This window comes from Melospiza melodia, chromosome 1 (assembly GCF_035770615.1).
Source record: "Melospiza melodia melodia isolate bMelMel2 chromosome 1, bMelMel2.pri, whole genome shotgun sequence".
Lineage (NCBI taxonomy): Eukaryota > Metazoa > Chordata > Aves > Passeriformes > Passerellidae > Melospiza > Melospiza melodia.
The window spans coordinates 65276121-65296268 of NC_086194.1; positions in this window are offsets into that span (position 1 = coordinate 65276121).

Here is a 20148-nt window from a genome sequence, read left to right on the forward strand (position 1 = left end):
AGTAAAGAAACATTTACTGATGTTCAAAGGCAATCTCCTGTATTTCAGTGTGTGCCCACTGCCTCTTGTCTTTTCCCTCAGCATCACTGAAAAGACACTGATTCCCTCCCCTTTGCACTATTGCTTCCATATGTATGTGTGATGCCATGTAGAGGTATGTCAAAAACCTCCCTGAAGCCCAGGCAGATAATATTCCCTTCATCTACCAGTCAAGTTGATTCATCAGAGGAGTTTAAAGTGATGTTCAGCATGAAATTCCCCTGAAAAATCATGCTAACTACATTATTTGGTCATCTGTCATGTGCCTGGCAAGGATTTCCAGGAAGAGCTGCTTCATCAACTTCCTGGGGATAAAAAAGAGGCTGGCTGGTTTGTACTATGGCGAGTCCTCTTAATTGCCTTTTTTGAAGATGGGTGTCATTTGCTAACATCCACTCTTTAGCCTCTCTTGTCGTCTACATCTTAGCAAAACGCTTTTCCACTATGTCTGGCTAGGAAAAACTGTGCCAGCACAGAAAACATCTCCCATCGTGTTCTAGAAGTTGCACGGATGTCTGCCAAGTGTTTGGCAGGAAGAAAAGAAAAGTTGTCCAAAACAGCTTCCAATCGAATGTTCCTGTGATTGGAAAAGTCAGGAGAGTGCAAAGGTACTGTTTTCTATCAGTTGGCAAGGTGCGCACACAATCCCAGTGTTGTACAGCTTGCTTCTTCACCTTCCCGAAGCTGCCGCTCTCGCCGGCTGCCGGAGCCCAAGAAGCGGCTTCTTCGCGCAAAGACGATTGTGCCGCTCACAGGGCTCTCCTTAGCGCGGCTTCTGCCGAAAGACGCCCGGCAGCGGCTCTTACCTCCGGAGAGCATCCTACCTTCGTCTTTAGCTCCTCTTCTCATCTACACCTCGGCAAAAAGCTTTTCCACTATGTCTGGCTAGGAAAAACTGTGCCAGCACAGAAAACATCTCCCATCGTGTTCTAGAAGTTGCACGGATGTCTGCCAAGTGTTTGGCAGGAAGAAAAGAAAAGTTGTCCAAAACAGCTTCCAATCGAATGTTCCTGTGATTGGAAAAGTCAGGAGAGTGCAAAGGTACTGTTTTCTATCAGTTGGCAAGGTGCGCACACAATCCCAGTGTTGTACAGCTTGCTTCTTCACCTTCCCGAAGCTGCCGCTCTCGCCGGCTGCCGGAGCCCAAGAAGCGGCTTCTTCGCGCAAAGACGATTGTGCCGCTCACAGGGCTCTCCTTAGCGCGGCTTCTGCCGAAAGACGCCCGGCAGCGGCTCTTACCTCCGGAGAGCATCCTACCTTCGTCTTTCGCGTCTTTTGTAGTCTACATCTTAGCAAAACGCTTTTCCACTATGTCTGGCTAGGAAAAACTGTGCCAGCACAGAAAACATCTCCCATCGTGTTCTAGAAGTTGCACGGATGTCTGCCAAGTGTTTGGCAGGAAGAAAAGAAAAGTTGTCCAAAACAGCTTCCAATCGAATGTTCCTGTGATTGGAAAAGTCAGGAGAGTGCAAAGGTACTGTTTTCTATCAGTTGGCAAGGTGCGCACACAATCCCAGTGTTGTACAGCTTGCTTCTTCACCTTCCCGAAGCTGCCGCTCTCGCCGGCTGCCGGAGCCCAAGAAGCGGCTTCTTCGCGCAAAGACGATTGTGCCGCTCACAGGGCTCTCCTTAGCGCGGCTTCTGCCGAAAGACGCCCGGCAGCGGCTCTTACCTCCGGAGAGCATCCTACCTTCGTCTTTCTCGTCTTTTGTAGTCTACACCTTAGCAAAACGCTTTTCCACTATGTCTGGCTAGGAAAAACTGTGCCAGCACAGAAAACATCTCCCATCGTGTTCTAGAAGTTGCACGGATGTCTGCCAAGTGTTTGGCAGGAAGAAAAGCAAAGTTGTCCAAAACAACTTCCAATCGAATGTTCCTGTGATTGGAAAAGTCAGGAGAGTGCAAAGGTACTGTTTTCTATCAGTTGGCAAGGTGCGCACACAATCCCAGTGTTGTACAGCTTGCTTCTTCACCTTCCCGAAGCTGCCGCTCTCGCCGGCTGCCGGAGCCCAAGAAGCGGCTTCTTCGCGCAAAGACGATTGTGCCGCTCACAGTGCTCTCCTTAGCGCGGCTTCTGCCGAAAGACGCCCGGCAGCGGCTCTTACCTCCGGAGAGCATCCTACCTTCGTCTTTCGCGTCTTTTGTAGTCTACATCTTAGCAAAACGCTTTTCCACTATGTCTGGCTAGGAAAAACTGTGCCAGCACAGAAAACATCTCCCATCGTGTTCTAGAAGTTGCACGGATGTCTGCCAAGTGTTTGGCAGGAAGAAAAGAAAAGTTGTCCAAAACAGCTTCCAATCGAATGTTCCTGTGATTGGAAAAGTCAGGAGAGTGCAAAGGTACTGTTTTCTATCAGTTGGCAAGGTGCGCACACAATCCCAGTGTTGTACAGCTTGCTTCTTCACCTTCCCGAAGCTGCCGCTCTCGCCGGCTGCCGGAGCCCAAGAAGCGGCTTCTTCGCGCAAAGACGATTGTGCCGCTCACAGTGCTCTCCTTAGCGCGGCTTCTGCCGAAAGACGCCCGGCAGCGGCTCTTACCTCCGGAGAGCATCCTACCTTCGTCTTTCGCGTCTTTTGTAGTCTACATCTTAGCAAAACGCTTTTCCACTATGTCTGGCTAGGAAAAACTGTGCCAGCACAGAAAACATCTCCCATCGTGTTCTAGAAGTTGCACGGATGTCTGCCAAGTGTTTGGCAGGAAGAAAAGAAAAGTTGTCCAAAACAGCTTCCAATCGAATGTTCCTGTGATTGGAAAAGTCAGGAGAGTGCAAAGGTACTGTTTTCTATCAGTTGGCAAGGTGCGCACACAATCCCAGTGTTGTACAGCTTGCTTCTTCACCTTCCCGAAGCTGCCGCTCTCGCCGGCTGCCGGAGCCCAAGAAGCGGCTTCTTCGCGCAAAGACGATTGTGCCGCTCACAGTGCTCTCCTTAGCGCGGCTTCTGCCGAAAGACGCCCGGCAGCGGCTCTTACCTCCGGAGAGCATCCTACCTTCGTCTTTCGCGTCTTTTGTAGTCTACATCTTAGCAAAATGCTTTTCCACTATGTCTGGCTAGGAAAAACTGTGCCAGCACAGAAAACATCTCCCATCGTGTTCTAGAAGTTGCACGGATGTCTGCCAAGTGTTTGGCAGGAAGAAAAGAAAAGTTGTCCAAAACAGCTTCCAATCGAATGTTCCTGTGATTGGAAAAGTCAGGAGAGTGCAAAGGTACTGTTTTCTATCAGTTGGCAAGGTGCGCACACAATCCCAGTGTTGTACAGCTTGCTTCTTCACCTTCCCGAAGCTGCCGCTCTCGCCGGCTGCCAGAGCCCAAGAAGCGGCTTCTTCGCGCAAAGACGATTGTGCCGCTCACAGTGCTCTCCTTAGCGCGGCTTCTGCCGAAAGACGCCCGGCAGCGGCTCTTACCTCCGGAGAGCATCCTACCTTCGTCTTTCGCGTCTTTTGTAGTCTACATCTTAGCAAAACGCTTTTCCACTATGTCTGGCTAGGAAAACCCGTGCCAGCACAGAAAACATCTCCCATCGTTTTCTAGAAGTTGCACGGATGTCTGCCAAGTGTTTGGCAGGAAGAAAAGAAAAGTTGTCCAAAACAGCTTCCAATCGAATGTTCCTGTGATTGGAAAAGTCAGGAGAGTGCAAAGGTACTGTTTTCTATCAGTTGGCAAGGTGCGCACACAATCCCAGTGTTGTACAGCTTGCTTCTTCACCTTCCCGAAGCTGCCACTCTCAGGAGGTAAGAGCCGCTGCCGGGCGTCTTTCGGCAGAAGCTGCGCTAAGGAGAGCACTGTGAGCGGCACAATCGTCTTTGCGCGAAGAAGCCGCTTCTTGGGCTCCGGCAGCCGGCGAGAGCGGCAGCTTCGGGAAGGTGAAGAAGCAAGCTGTACAACACTGGGATTGTGTGCGCACCTTGCCAACTGATAGAAAACAGTACCTTTGCACTCTCCTGACTTTTCCAATCACAGGAACATTCGATTGGAAGCTGTTTTGGACAACTTTTCTTTTCTTCCTGCCAAACACTTGGCAGACATCCGTGCAACTTCTAGAACACGATGGGAGATGTTTTCTGTGCTGGCACAGTTTTTCCTAGCCAGACATAGTGGAAAAGCGTTTTGCTAAGATGTAGACTACAAAAGACGCGAAAGACGAAGGTAGGATGCTCTCCGGAGGTAAGAGCCGCTGCCGGGCGTCTTTCGGCAGAAGCCGCGCTAAGGAGAGCCCTGTGAGCGGCACAATCGTCTTTGCGCGAAGAAGCCGCTTCTTGGGCTCCGGCAGCCGGCGAGAGCGGCAGCTTCGGGAAGGTGAAGAAGCAAGCTGTACAACACTGGGATTGTGTGCGCACCTTGCCAACTGATAGAAAACAGTATCTTTGCACTCTCCTGACTTTTCCAATCACAGGAACATTCGATTGGAAGCTGTTTTGGACAACTTTTCTTTTCTTCCTGCCAAACACTTGGCAGACATCCGTGCAACTTCTAGAACACGATGGGAGATGTTTTCTGTGCTGGCACAGTTTTTCCTAGCCAGACATAGTGGAAAAGCGTTTTGCTAAGATGTAGACTACAAAAGACGCGAAAGACGAAGGTAGGATGCTCTCCGGAGGTAAGAGCCGCTGCCGGGCGTCTTTCGGCAGAAGCCGCGCTAAGGTGAGCACTGTGAGCGGCACAATCGTCTTTGCGCGAAGAAGCCGCTTCTTGGGCTCCGGCAGCCGGCGAGAGCGGCAGCTTCGGGAAGGTGAAGAAGCAAGCTGTACAACACTGGGATTGTGTGCGCACCTTGCCAACTGATAGAAAACAGTACCTTTGCACTCTCCTGACTTTTCCAATCACAGGAACATTCGATTGGAAGCTGTTTTGGACAACTTTTCTTTTCTTCCTGCCAAACACTTGGCAGACATCCGTGCAACTTCTAGAACACGATGGGAGATGTTTTCTGTGCTGGCACAGTTTTTCCTAGCCAGACATAGTGGAAAAGCTTTTTGCCGAGGTGTAGATGAGAAGAGGAGCTAAAGACGAAGGTAGGATGCTCTCCGGAGGTAAGAGCCGCTGCCGGGCGTCTTTCGGCAGAAGCCGCGCTAAGGAGAGCCCTGTGAGCGGCACAATCGTCTTTGCGCGAAGAAGCCGCTTCTTGGGCTCCGGCAGCCGGCGAGAGCGGCAGCTTCGGGAAGGTGAAGAAGCAAGCTGTACAACACTGGGATTGTGTGCGCACCTTGCCAACTGATAGAAAACAGTACCTTTGCACTCTCCTGACTTTTCCAATCACAGGAACATTCGATTGGAAGCTGTTTTGGACAACTTTTCTTTTCTTCCTGCCAAACACTTGGCAGACATCCGTGCAACTTCTAGAACACGATGGGAGATGTTTTCTGTGCTGGCACAGTTTTTCCTAGCCAGACATAGTGGAAAAGCGTTTTGCTAAGATGTAGACGACAAGAGAGGCTAAAGAGTGGATGTTAGCAAATGACACCCATCTTCAAAAAAGGCAATTAAGAGGACTCGCCATAGTACAAACCAGCCAGCCTCTTTTTTATCCCCAGGAAGTTGATGAAGCAGCTCTTCCTGGAAATCCTTGCCAGGCACATGACAGATGACCAAATAATGTAGTTAGCATGATTTTTCAGGGGAATTTCATGCTGAACATCACTTTAAACTCCTCTGATGAATCAACTTGACTGGTAGATGAAGGGAATATTATCTGCCTGGGCTTCAGGGAGGTTTTTGACATACCTCTACATGGCATCACACATACATATGGAAGCAATAGTGCAAAGGGGAGGGAATCAGTGTCTTTTCAGTGATGCTGAGGGAAAAGACAAGAGGCAGTGGGCACACACTGAAATACAGGAGATTGCCTTTGAACATCAGTAAATGTTTCTTTACTGTCAGGGTGACTGAACCACGGCACAGACTGCCCAGAAAGATTGTGGAGCCTGGATCTTTGAAGACATTAAAAGTACACCCAGATAGAATCCTGGGCAAGAGGCTCTAGGTATCCTGGTTTAGGCAGGGGGGTTGGGCCTGGTTAGCCCCACCAACCCCTTCCACTCTCTTTCATTCTGTGCTAGTGAATTCTCTTCAAGATGCATTTCAAAGCACTGGCATGACAAAGTTCTGTGCAGACAGAGATCCAAATGGACATGGCATCTAAGTTCCTTAAGCAGTGTTCAAGAAGAATGTAAAACTCTGGCACAAGTGTCTCTTCCCTAACTGAATCCCTTTCATGGGAAAATTCCCAGCTCTAGAAAGATCTTCTGATACGCATGCTTAAGACTGACACTGGCTGAGCAAATTTCTCCCTATGTATATCTAAGACCAGTTAGGATCTTCACCCAAAGTGCTGTCAACATAGTCACAGAATGCCTATTGTTAAGAAGTGACAGCTTCCATCAGAATGGCAGCTATTGGTCCACAAAATGGATTAATGGATGGGAATTATCTACGTGGGTTAAAAACAAAAATAAAGAGTTGGTCTTTATTTATCAATTTCATGGCAATATTGATAAGGGAAGAAAAAGATCTAAGTCCTTGACTTTCTGGACTCGAGGAAAGATTTTAAAAATTCCTTGTAAAAATGTATGATCACAATCAGACTATTGAAACCATTTTAGTTGGGAACAAAGTTCCAAAATTGTCTAGATAGTGGCAAAGAAGCCAAGAAAATAGGAAAGAAACAAAAAGAGAGCAAAAGAGTCAGCTTCAGTGTACAAGCTCGTTCTAGAAGTAGTCTGCTGGGAAAAGGAACCCCCAGCTAAATTTCCAATGTATTCCTGCGCTTGATTCAGTAACTGGTCAATGTAAAAACCAATCCTTTTGTACAACTTCTTCCAGCAACAAAAACTCCAACAGGTTGACACTACCATCATGCCTGTTCCAGACATATTTAAAAGAGAAATGATGATTTTCTTGAAAACCTACTTACATAAAAGTTGCAAGATGGTGGAGGGATTCCCACATCCTCCTTCCTCCATCTGGCTTGAAAGTATATTTGATAAAATATGCAACAAAGCACATGATTTATAAGGGAGAGTCAAATGGATGATTTGGGAATCGATCTCTTGTTGATAGTAAACTTCATATCCACTCGGTGTGACCTTTTTAAAACAAAATGTGGAGCTGAGGCATGAATCTGCCACAACAATTGTAAAGCAAACATACACACTCCCCTTCATATGCCCCCCCCTCCACACACACCTAGGCACACACAGAGATCAGCATAGCAGATCATGAACACCTTGGAAAAGACTGAAATGCTAAATGCCTCTCTTGATGGGCAAAAGAGCTGGTGCAGTAATTCAAATGCCTGGTACAAAAATTCTGTTTAATATTTAGCTCCTATTTAAAACACAGCTTTTCATTTCATTCTATTTACAGAATATTTTCATTTCATTTGTTTCTTTAAAATTACTTAGTTCTCACCTGTTGTATGTCTAGGAATATTTTCTTCCAAAAATAGAAAAAAATAGATGATATCTTTTCAGCAGAAAACATTGGTTGATACAATTTTAAACCATCATGATATGGAAGAATTCTTCTGTCCCTCTCGAAGGTGGAAGAAGCATTTGGATCACAGATCATCTACAATGAAATACTTGACATGTTTAAGATGCTTTCAATCAATTTTGATTGTCAATTGCTTATTTGTTGTAAACAGTAATTTTTCAGTGAAGGGAAAGTGTGTGTGGTATATCTACATGATATGTTCAAAGGCAGTTCCTACTAATGGCCAGGCTGAATTCCAGTAAATAATGTCCCGAATGATATTTTGCCGCCTTCTTTGGCACTTCATGAAATCTTACCCCGATGAAGTGCTGAAACACAGAGATTTTCTCTTAGAGAGTGTCTCATGTTGTAACCTATCCCATGGATTTTATGCTGTAATTCTTATCTCTTTTAAAATTTACTATCTTCTGTACAGTTTTCATGAAACTTTCTGTTACAGTAGTGAATAGCACAGATAAATGTCATTTTGTACAACTTTGAATTTACCCCAAGAGCTGAGAGAAAACTTGATCCTATACTTCAATCCGAGTTTCTTCTATAGTCCAACTTTGTTTCTCTACCATCAAGCTTCTCCTTTGTTGCTGCTCCAAGCCCCGTCCAGGGTGACCTTGAATACTTTCAGGGATGGGACACCCACAACTTCTCTGGGCAACCTGTTCCAGTGTTCCAGCACTCCCACAGTAAAAAAGGCCTTCCTTTCATCTAATATGTGTAGGAAATCATAAATCTAGGCATAGAAGCTTGGAGTGCAAATTTGAAATTCTTTGGATTTGAAGCACATTTTATATGAATACTGACTTACAGATGACTAAAAGATGTTGATGGGCATTTGAGCTGACAAGTTTTGAAAAAGTGCACGGAAATTAAAATTGAAACCACTAAAATTAAAAACTCCTTGCCATTTTCTTTTTCCTCTCCTATTCAAAATTGCATATGTCAGATATCAGTGCTTCATGCAAACCTCTCAGATGCTCTCAGAGAAAAAGCTTTTCTTTCAGACTAAGTTGCGGTTGACGTAGAACACTAGCAGGAGTGAAAGATTTTCTGGGCATCGGGGCAGCCCGTTCTCCTTGGATTTGTGTGCAGAATGCATTTTATCCAAACTGGAAAATAGATCCCAGCTCTGTTCTATTCATCATCCTTACTTCATCAGGCCAGAAGATTCTGTGAAAAGTAGCCTGTGGACCTTGAAGACAGCGCATGTGAACCAGATGAGAGGTGATAGAGAAGTTGAGGGAGAGAAGAAAGAGCATGAGGCTGAAACCAGAAAGTATTTCTCCACGTGATCATGGAAGATTGCAGGAGCCACTTGGTACTATCAAACCAGCCCAACTTGGCACTTGTGCCACCTTGGGTCTGGGAGCCATGTTGCATATCGTGCATTTTAAGGAGCCAGCTGGCCACACCCAGCCATATGCCCCCAAACACAAACCAAGGCCCTTTTCTCTGGCAAACAAAACTCAGCTGCCCTGCTTCTGGATGGCAGATTGCAGGAACCACTTGGTACTATCAAACCAGCCCAACTTGGCACTGGTGCCACCATGGGTCTGGTCACCATCCTGCCTATTGTAGCTTTTCAGGAGCCAGCCGGTCACTCCCAGCCATAGGCCCCCAAACACAAACCTCGGCCCGTTTCCCTGGCAAACAAAAGTAAGCTGCCCCGCTTCTGCATGGCAGATTGCAGGAGCTACTTAGTACTATCAAATCAGCCCGACTTGGCACAGGTGCCACCTTGGATCTGGGAACCATCCTGTGTATCGTGGATTTTCAGGGGCCAGCCGGCCACTCTCAGCCATATGCCCCCAAAAACAAACCACGGACCTTTTCTCTGGCAAACAAAAATCAGCTGCCCCACTTCTGGATGGCAGATTGCAGGAGCCACTTGGGACTATCACACCAGCACAACATGGCACTGCTGCCACCTTGGATCTGGGAACAATCCTGCGTATCGTACATATTCAGGAACCAGCCGAACACTCCCAGCCACAGGCCCCCAAACACAAACAACGGCCCTTTTCTCTGGCAAACAAAACTCAACTGCCCCTCTTCTGGATGGCAAATTGCAGGACGCACTTGGTACTACAAAAAGAGCCCGACTTGGCAGTGGTGCCACCTTGGCTCTGGGAACCATCCTGCGTATCGAGCATTTTAAGGAGCCAGCCGGCAATTCCCAGCCGTATGCCCCAAAAAGAAACCATGGACCTTTTCTCTGGCAAAAAAAACTCAGCTGTCCCGCTTCTGGATGGCAGATTGCAGGAGTTACTTTGAACCATACAACCAGCCTTACTTGGCACTGGTGCCACCTTGGATCTGGGAACCATCCTGCCTATCGTTGATTTTCAGGGGCCAGCCGGCCACTCTCAGCCATAGGCCCCCAAACACAAACCACAGCCCTTTTCTCTAGCAAACAAAATTCAACTGCCCCGCTTCTGGATGGCAAATTGCAGGAGCCACTGGGTACTACAAAAACAGCCTGACTTGGCACTGGTGCCACCTTGCGTCTGGTTACCATGCGGCGTATCGTGCATTTTAAGGAGCCAGGTGGCCACTCCCAGCCATATGCCCCCAAACACAACCCACGGCCCTTTTCTCTGGCAAACAAAACTCAGCTGCCCCGCTTCTGGATGGCAGATTGCAGGAGACACTTGGTACTATCAAACCAGCCCGACTTGGCACTGGTGCCACCTTGGGTCTGGGAACCATCCTGCGTATTGTGGATTGTCAGGAGACAGCCGGCCACTCTCGGCCACAGAGCCCAATCAAAAACAAAGGTCCGTTTCCCTGGCAAAAAAAACTCAGCTGCCCCGCTTCTGGATGGGAGATTGCAGGAGGCACTTGACACTGTCAAACGAGCCCCACTTGGCACTGGTGCCACCTTGGGTCTGGGAACCATGCTGCGTATCGTGGATTTTCAGGAGCCAGCCGGCCACTGCCAGCCATAGGCCCCCAAACACAAACCACAGCCTTTTTCTCTGGCAAACAAAACTCAGCTGCCCCGCTTCTGGATGGCAGATTGCAGGAGCCACTTGGTACTATCAAACCAGCCCGACTTGGCACTGGTGCCACCTTGGGTCTGGGAACCATCCTGCCTATCGTGGATTTTAAGGAGCCAGCCGGCTACTCCCAGCCACAGGCCCCCAACAAAAACCACGGCCCTTTTTTCTCGCAAACAAAACTTAGCTGCCTCACTTCTGGATGGCAGATTGCAGGAGCCACTTGGTGTAATCAAACCAGCCCGACTTGGCACTGGTGCCACCTTGGGTCTGGGAACCATCCTGCGTATCGTGGATTCTAAGGAGCCAGCCGGCCACTCCTAGCCACAGGCCCCCAAACAAAATCAACGGCGCTGTTCCCTGGAAAACAAAACACGCCTGCCAACTTTTTGATGGAGTTTGCAGGAGCCACTTGGTACTATCAAACCAGCCCGACTTGGCACTGGTGCCACCTTGGGTCTGGGAACCATCCTGCGTATCGTGGATTCTAAGGAGCCAGCCGGCCACTCCTAGCCACAGGCCCCCAAACAAAAACCTAGGCCTATTTCTCTGGCAAACAAAAGTAAGCTGCCCTGCTTCTGGATGGCAGATTGCAGGAGACACTTGGTACTATCAAACCAGCCCAACTTGGCACTGGTGCCACCTTGGATCTGGGAACCATGCTCTGTATCGTGGATATTCAGGGGCCAGCCGGCCACTCTCAGCCATATGTCCCCAAACAGAAACCTCGGCCCGTTTCTCTGGCAAACAAAACTCAACTGCCCCTCTTCTGGATGGCAAATTGCAGGATGAACTTGATACTAAAACCGCAGGCCGACTTGGTAGTGGTGACACCTTGGGCCTGGGAACCATCATGCGTATCGAGCATTTTAAGGAGCCAGCCGGCCACTCCCAGCAATATGCCCCCAAAAACAATCCACGGAATTTTCCTCTGGCAAACAAAAATCAGCTGCCTCGCTTCTGGATGGCAGATTGCAGGAGCCACTTTGCACCATCAAACCAGCCCGACTTGGCACTGGTGCCACATTGCATCTGGGAACCATGCTGCCTAGCGTGGATTTTCAGGAGCCAGCCGGCCACTCTCAGCTATATGCCCCCAAACAAAACCCACGGCCCGTTTCCCTGGCAAACAAAATTAAGCTGCCCCGCTTCTGGATGGCAGATTGCAGGACGCACTTGGTAGTATCAAACCAGCAAAACTTGGCACTGGTGCCACCTTGGGTCTGGGAACCATCCTGCGTATCGTGGGTTCAAAGGAGCCAGCCGGTCACTCCCAGCCACAGGCCCCCAAATACAAACAATGTCGCTTTTCCCTGGAAAACAAAACTCGCCTGCCAACTTTTTGATGGCAGATTGCAGGAGCCACTTGGTACTATCAAACCAGCCCAACTTGGCACTGGTGCCACCATGGGTCTGGTAACCATCCTGCCTATCGTAGCTTTCCAGGAGCCAGCCGGTCACTCCCAGCCATAGGTCCCCAGTCACAAACCTCGGCCCGTTTCCCTGGCAAACAAAAGTAAGCTACCCCGCTTCTGGATGGCAGATTGCAGGAGCCACTTGGTACTATCAAACCAGCCCAACTTGGCACTGGTGCCACCTTGGGTCTGGGAACCATGCTGCGTAACACAGATTCTAAGGCGCCAGTCGGCCACTACGAGCCACAAGCCCCCAAACACAAACAACGGCGCTATTCTCTGGCAAACAAAACTCAACTGCCCCTCTTCTGGATGGCAAATTGCAGGACGCACTTGGTACTATACAAACAGCCCGACTTGGCACTGGTGCCCCCTTGGGTCTGGGAACCATCCTGCGTATCGATCTTTTTAATGAGACAGCCGGCCACTCCCAGCCATATGCCCCCAAACACAACCCACGGCCCTTTCCTCTGGCAAACAAAACTCAACTGCACCGCTTCTGGATGGCAGATTGCAGGAGCCACTTGGTACTATCAAACCAGCCCGACTTGGCACTGGTGCCACCTTGGGTCTGGGAACCATCCTGCGTATTGTAGGTTGTCAGGAGCCAGCCGAACACTCTCGGCCACAGACCCCAATTAAAAACAACGGCCCGTTTCACAGGCAAACAAAACTCAGCTGCCCCGCTTCTGGATGGGAGATTGCAGGAGCCACTGGGTACTATAAAACCAGCCCTACTTGGCACTGATGCCACCTTGGGTCTGGGAACCAAGCTGCGTATCATGGATTTTCAGGAGCCAGCCGGCCACTGCCAGCCACAGGCCCCGAAACACAAACAACAGCCTTTTTGTCTGGCAAACAAAATTCAGCTGCCCCGCTTCTGGATGGCAGATTGCAGGAACCACTTGGTACTAACAAACCAGCCCGACTTGGCACTGGTGCCACCTTGGGTCTGGGAACCATCCTGCGTATCGTGGATTCTAAGGAGCCAGCCGGCCACTCCCACCCACAGTCCCCCAAACACAAACAACGGCGCTTTTCCCTGGAAAACAAAACTCGCCTGCCAACTTTTTGATGGCAGATTGCAGGAGCCACTTGGTACTATCAAACCAGCCCAACTTGGCACTGGTGCCACCATGGGTCTGGTCACCATCCTGCCTATCGTAGCTTTTCAGGAGCCAGCCGGTCACTCCCAGCCATAGGCCCCCAGACACAAACCTCGGCCCGTTTCCCTGGCAAACAAAAGTAAGCTGCCCCGCTTCTGCATGGCAGATTGCAGGTGCTATTTAGTACTATCAAACCAGCCCGACCTGGCACTGGTGCCACCTCAGGTCTGGGAACCATCCTGCCCATCGTGGATTTTCAGGGGCCAGACGGCCACTATCAGCCATATGCCCCCAAAAACAAACCACGGCCCTTTTCTCTGGTAAACAAAACTCAACTGCCCCTCTTCTGGATGGCAAATTTTAGGACGCACTTTGTACTACGAAAACCGCCCGACTTGGCACTGGTGCCACCTTGGGTCAGGGAACCATCCTGCCTATCGTAGCTTTTTAAGGAGCCAGCAGGCCACGCCCAGCCATATACCCCCAAAAACAAACCACGGACCATTTCTCTTGGAAACAAAAATCCGCTGCCCCGCGTCAGGATGGCAGATTGCAGGAGCCACTTTGCACCATCAAACCACCCCGACTTGGCACTGGTGCCATCTTGGATCTGGGAACCATCCTGCCTATCGTAGCTTTTCAGGAGCCAGCCGGTTACTCCCAACCATAGGCCCCCAGACAGAAAGCTCTGCCCGTTTCCCTGGCAAACAAAGGTAAGCTACCCCGCTTCTGGATGGCAGATTGCAGGAGCCACTTGGTACTATCAAACCAGCCCAACTTGACACTGGTGCCACTTTGGGTCTGGGAACCATGCTGCGTAACGTAGATTCTAAGGCGCCAGGCGGCCACTCCCAGCCACAGGCCCCCAAATACAAACAACGGCGCTTTTCCCTGGAAAACAAAACTCGCCTGCAAGCTTTTTGATGGCAGATTGCAGGAGCCACTTGGTACTATCAAACCAGCCCAACTTGGCACTGGTGCCACCATGGGTCTGGTCACCATCCTGCCTATCGTAGCTTTTCAGGAGCCAGCCGGTCACTCCCAGCCATAGGCCCCCAGACACAAACCTCGGCCCGTTTCCCTGGCAAACAAAACTAAGTTATCCCGCATGTGGATGGCAGATTGCAGGAGCCACTTTGCACCATCAAACCAGCAAAACTTGGCACTGGTGCCACCTCTGGTCTGGGAACCATCCTCCGTATCGTGGATTCTAAGGAGCCAGCCGGCCACTCCCAGCCACAGGCCCCCAAACAAAAACAACGGCGCTTTTCCCTGGATAACAAACTCGCCTGCCAACTTTTTGATGGCAGATTGCAGGAGTCACTTGGTACTATCAAACCAGCCCAACTTGGCACTGGTGCCACCATGGGTCTGGTCACCATCCTGCCTATCGTAGCTTTTCAGGAGCCAACCGGTCACTCCCAGCCATAGGCCCTGAGACACAAACCTCGGCCCGTTTCCCTGGAAAACAAAAGTAAGCTGCCCCGCTTCTGGATGGCAGATTGCAGGACGCACTTGGTACTATCAAACCAGCCCAACTTGGCACTGGTGCCACCTCACGTCTGGGAACCATCCTGCGTATCGTGGATTCTAAGGAGCCAGCCGGCCACTCCGTGCCACAGGCAACCAAACACAAACAACGGCGCTTTTCCCTGGAAAACAAAACTCGCCTGCCAAATTTTGAGGGCAGATTGCAGGAGCCACTTGGTACTATCAAACCAGCCCAACTTGGCACTGGTGCCACCATGGGTCTGGTCACCATCCTGCCTATCGTAGCTTTTCAGGAGCCAGCCGGTCACTCCCAGCCATAGGCCCCCAGACACAAACCTCGGCCCGTTTCCCTGGCAAACAAAAGTAAGCTACCCCGCTTCTGGATGGCAGATTGCAGGACGCACTTGGTAGTATGAAACCAGCCCGACTTGTCACTGGTGTCACCTCTGGTCTGGGAACCATCCTGCGTATCGTGAATTCTAAGCAGCCAGCCGGCCACTCCCAGCCACAGGCCCCCAAACACAAACAACGGTGCTTTTCCCTGGAAAACAAAACTCACCTGCCAAATTTTTGATGGCAGATTGCAGGAGCCACTTGGTACTATCAAACGAGCCCAACTTGGCACTGGTGCCACCATGGGTCTGGTCACCATCCTGCCTATCGTAGCTTTTCAGGAGCCAGCCGGTCACCCCCAGCCATATACCCCGAGACAAAAAGCTCGGCCCGTTTCCCTGGCAAAAAAAAGTAAGCTACCCCGCTTCTGGATGGCAGATTGCAGGACGCACTTGGGAGTATCAAACCAGCCCAACTTGGCACTGGTGCCACCTTGGGTCTGGGAACCATCCTGCGTATCGTGGATTCTAAGGAGCCAGCCGGCCACTCCCTGCCACAGGCCCTCAAACACAAACAACGGCGCTTTTCCCTGGAAAACAAAACTCGCCTGCCAACTTTTTGATGGCGGATTGCAGGAGCCACTTGGTACTATCAAACCAGCCCAACTTGGCACTGGTGCCACCATGGATGTGGTCACCATCCTGCCTATCGTAGCTTTTCAGTACCTAGCAGGTCACTCCCAGCCATAGGCCCCCAGACACAAAGCTCGGCCCGTTTCCCTGGGAAACAAAATTAAGCTGCCCCGCTTCTGGATGGCATATTGCACGAACCACTTGGTACTATAAAACCAGCCCGACTTGGCACTGGTGCCACCTCTGGTCTGGGAACCATCCTGCGTATCGTGGATTCTAAGGAGCCAGCTGGTCACTCCCAGCCACAGGCCCCCAAACACAAATAACAGCGCTTTTCCCTGGAAAACAAAACTCGCCTGCCAACATTTTGATGGCAGATTGCAGGAGCCACTTGGTACTATCAAATCAGCCCAACTTGGCACTGCTGCCACCTTGGGTCTGGTCACCATCCTGCCTATCGTAGCTTTTCAGGAGCCACATGGTCACTCCCAGCCATAGGCCCCCAGAGAAAAACCTCGGCCCTTTTCCCTGGCAAAGAAAAGTAAGCTACCCCGCTTCTGGATGGCAGATTGCAGGAGCCACTTTGCACCATCAAACTGGCCCGACTTGTCACTGGTGCCACCTCAAGTCTGGGAACCATCCTGCATATCGTGGATTCCAATTAGCAAGCTGGCCACTCCCAGCCAAAGCCCACAAACACAAACAACGGCGCTTTTCCCTGGAAAACAAAACTCGCCTGCCAAATTTTTGATGGCAGATTGCAGGAGCCACTTGGTACTATCAAACCAGCCCAACTTGGCACTGGTGCCACCATGGGTCTGGTCACCATCCTGCCTATCGTAGCTTTTCAGGACCTAGACGGTCACTCCCAGCCATAGGCCTCGTGACACAAAGCTCAGCCCGTTTCCCTGACAAAAATAAGTAAGCTGTCCCGCTTCTGGATGGCAGATTGCAGGACGCACTTGGTAGTATCAAACCAGCCCGACTTGGCACTGGCGCCACCTCACGTCAGGGAACCATCCTGCGTGTCGTGGATTCTAAGCAGCTAGCCGGCCACTCCCAGCCACAGGCCCCCAAACACAAACAACGGCGCTTTTCCCTGGAAAACAAAACCCGCCTGCCAACTTTTTGATGGCAGATTGCAGGAGCCACTTGGTACTATCAAACCAGCCCAACTTGGCACTGGTGCCACCATGGGTCTGGTCACCATCCTGCCTATCGTAGCTTTTCAGGAGCCAGCCGGTCACTCCCAGCCATAGGCCCCCAGACACAAACCTCGGCCCGTTTCCCTGGCAAACAAAAGTAAGCTGCCCCGCTTCTGGATGGCAGATTGCAGGAGCCACTTTGCACCATCAAACTAGCCCGACTTGGCACTGGTGCCACCTCAGGTCTGGGAACCATGCTGCGTATCGTGGATTCTAATTAGCAATCCGGCCACTCCCAACCACAGGCCCCCAAACACAAACAACGGCGCTTTTCCCTGGAAAACAAAAGTCGCCTGCAAAATTTTTTGATGGCAGATTGCCGGAGTCACTTGGTTCTATCAAACCAGCCCAACTTGACACTGGTGCCACCATGGGTCTGGTCACCATCCTGCCTATCGTAGCTTTTCAGGAGCCAGCCGGTCACTCCCAGCCATAGGCCCCCAGACACAAAGCTCGGCCCGTTTCCCTGGCAAACAAAAGTAAGTTATCCCGCTTCTGGATGGCAGATTGCAGGAGCCACTTTTCACCATCAAACCAGCCCGACTTGGCACTGGTGCCACCTCTGGTCTGGGAACCATCCTGCGTATCATGGATTCTAAGGAGCCAGCCGGCCACTCCCAGCCACAGGCCCCCAAACACAAACAACGGCGCTTTTCCCTGGATAACAAACTCGCCTGCCAAGTTTTTGATGGCAGATTGCAGGAGCCACTTGGTACTATCAAACCAGCCCAACTTGGCACTGGTGCCACCATGGGTCTGGTCACCATCCTGCCTATCGTAGCTTTTCAGGAGGCAGCCGGTCACTCCCAGCCATAGGCCCCGAGACACAAACCTCGGCCCGTTTCCCTGGTAAACAAAAGTAAGCTACCCCGCTTCTGGATGGCAGATTGCAGGACGCACTTGGTACTATCAAACCAGCCCAACTTGGCACTGGTGCCACCTCACGTCTGGGAACCATCCTGCGTATCGTGGATTCTAAGGAGCCAGCCGGCCACTCCCAGCCATAGGCCCCCAAACAAAAACAACGGCACTTTTCCCTGGAAAACAAAACTTGCCTGCCAACTTTTTGATGGCAGATTGCAGGAGCCACTTGGTACTATCAAACCAGCCCGACTTGGCACTGGTGCCACCTCTGGTCTGGGAACCATGCTGAGTATCGTGGATTCTAAGGAGCCAGCCGGCCACTCCCAGCCACAGGCCCCCAAACACAAACAACGGCGCTTTTCCCTGGAAAACAAAACTCGCCTGCCAACTTTTTGATGGCAGATTGCAGGAGCCACTTGGTACTATCAAACCAGCCCAACTTGGCACTGGTGCCGTCATGGGTCTGGTCACCATCCTGCCTATCGTAGCTTTTCACGAGCCAGCCGGTCACTTCCAGGCTTAGGCCCCCAGACACAAACCTCGGACCGTTTCCCTGGCAAACAAAAGTAAGCTGCCCCGCTTCTGGATGGCAGATTGCAGGAACCACTTGGTACTATCAAACCAGCCCTACTTGGCACTGATGCCACCTCAGGTCTGGGAACCATGCTGCGTATCATGGATTTTCAGAAGCCAGCCGGGCACTGCCAGCCACAGGCCCCGAAACACAAACAACAGCCTTTTTCTCTGGCAAACAAAATTCAGCTGCCCCGCTTCTGGATGGCAGATTGCAGGAACCACTTGGTACTAACAAACCAGCCCGACTTGGCACTGGTGCCACCTCAGGTCAGGGAACCATCCGGCGTATCGTGGATTCCAATTAGCAAGCTGGCCACTCCCAGCCACAGGCCCCAAAACACACACAACGGTGCTTTTCCCTGGAAAACAAAACTCGCCTGCCAAACTTTTGATGGCAGATTGCAGGAGCCACTTGGTATTATCAAACCAGCCCAACTTGGCACTGGTGCCACCATGGGTCTGGTCACCATCCTGCCTATCGTAGCTTTTCAGGAGCCAGCCAGCCTCCCCCAGCCAGAGGCCCCCAGACAAATATTTCGGCCCGTTTCCCTGGCAAACAAAAGTAAGCTGCCCCGCTTCTGGATGGCAGATTGCAGGAGCCACTTTGCACCATCAAACCAGCCCAACTTGGCACTGGTGCCAACTCAGGTCTGGGAACCATCCTGCGTAACGTGGATTCTAAGCAGCCACCCGGCCTCTCTGAGCCACAGGCCCCCAAACACAAACAACGGCGCTTTTCCCTGGAAAACAAAACTCGCCTGCCAACTTTTTGATGGCAGATTGCAGGAGCCACTTGGTACTATCAAACCAGCCCAGCTTGGCACTGGTGCCACCTCTGGTCTGGGAACCATCCTGCCTATCGTAGCTTTTCAGGAGCCAGCCGGTCACTCCCAGCCATAGACCCCCAGACACAAACCTCGGCCCGTTTCCCTGGAAAACAAAAGTAAGTTACCCCGATTCTGGATGGCAGATTGCAGGAGCCACTTGGTACTATCAAATCAGCCCAACTTGGCACTGGTGCCACCATGGGACTGGTAAACATCCTGCCTATCGTAGCTTTTCAGGAGCCAGCCGGTCACTCCCTGCCATAGGCCCCCGGACACAAACCTCTGCCCGTTTCCCTGGCAAACAAAAGTATGCTGCCCCGCTTTTGGATGGCAGATTGCAGGATGCACTTGGTACTTACAAACCAGCCCGACTTGGCCCTGGTGCCACCTTGGCTCTGGGAACCATGCTGGGTAACGTAGATTCTACGAGGACAGGCGGCCACTCCCAGCCACAGGCCTCTAAATAAAATCAACGGCGCTTTTCCCTGGAAAACAAAACTCGCCTGCCAACTTCTTGATGGCAGATTGCAGGAGCCACTTGGTACTATCAAACCAGCCCAACTTGGCACTGGTGCCACCATGGGTCTGGTCACCATCCTGCCTATCGTAGCTTTTCAGGAGCCAGCCGCTCACTCCCAGCCATAGGCCCCCAGACAAATACCTCGGCACGTTTCCCTGGCAAACAAAAGTAGGCTGCCCCGCTTCTGGATGGCAAATTGCAGGACGCACTTGGTACTACGAAAACAGCCCGACTTGGCACTGATGCCACCTTGGGTCAGGGAACAATCCTGCGTATAGAGCTTTTTAAGGAGCCAGCCGGCCACGTCCAGTCATATACCCCCAAAAAAAAACCACGGAACTTTTCTCCAGCAAACAAAAATCCGCTGCCCCGCGTCTGGATGGCAGATTGCAGGAGCTATTTAGTATTATCAAACCAGCCCGACTTGGCACTGGTGGCACCATGAGTCTGGTAACCATCCTGCCTATCGTAGCTTTTCAGTAGTCAGCCGGTCACTCCCAGCCATAGGCCCCCAGACAAATACCTCGGCCCGTTTCCCTGGGAAACAAAAGTAAGCTGTCCCGCTTCTGGATGGCAGATTGCAGGAGCCACTTGGTACTATCAAACCAGCCCAACTTGTTCCCAGACCCAAGGTGGCACCAGTGCCAAGTGGG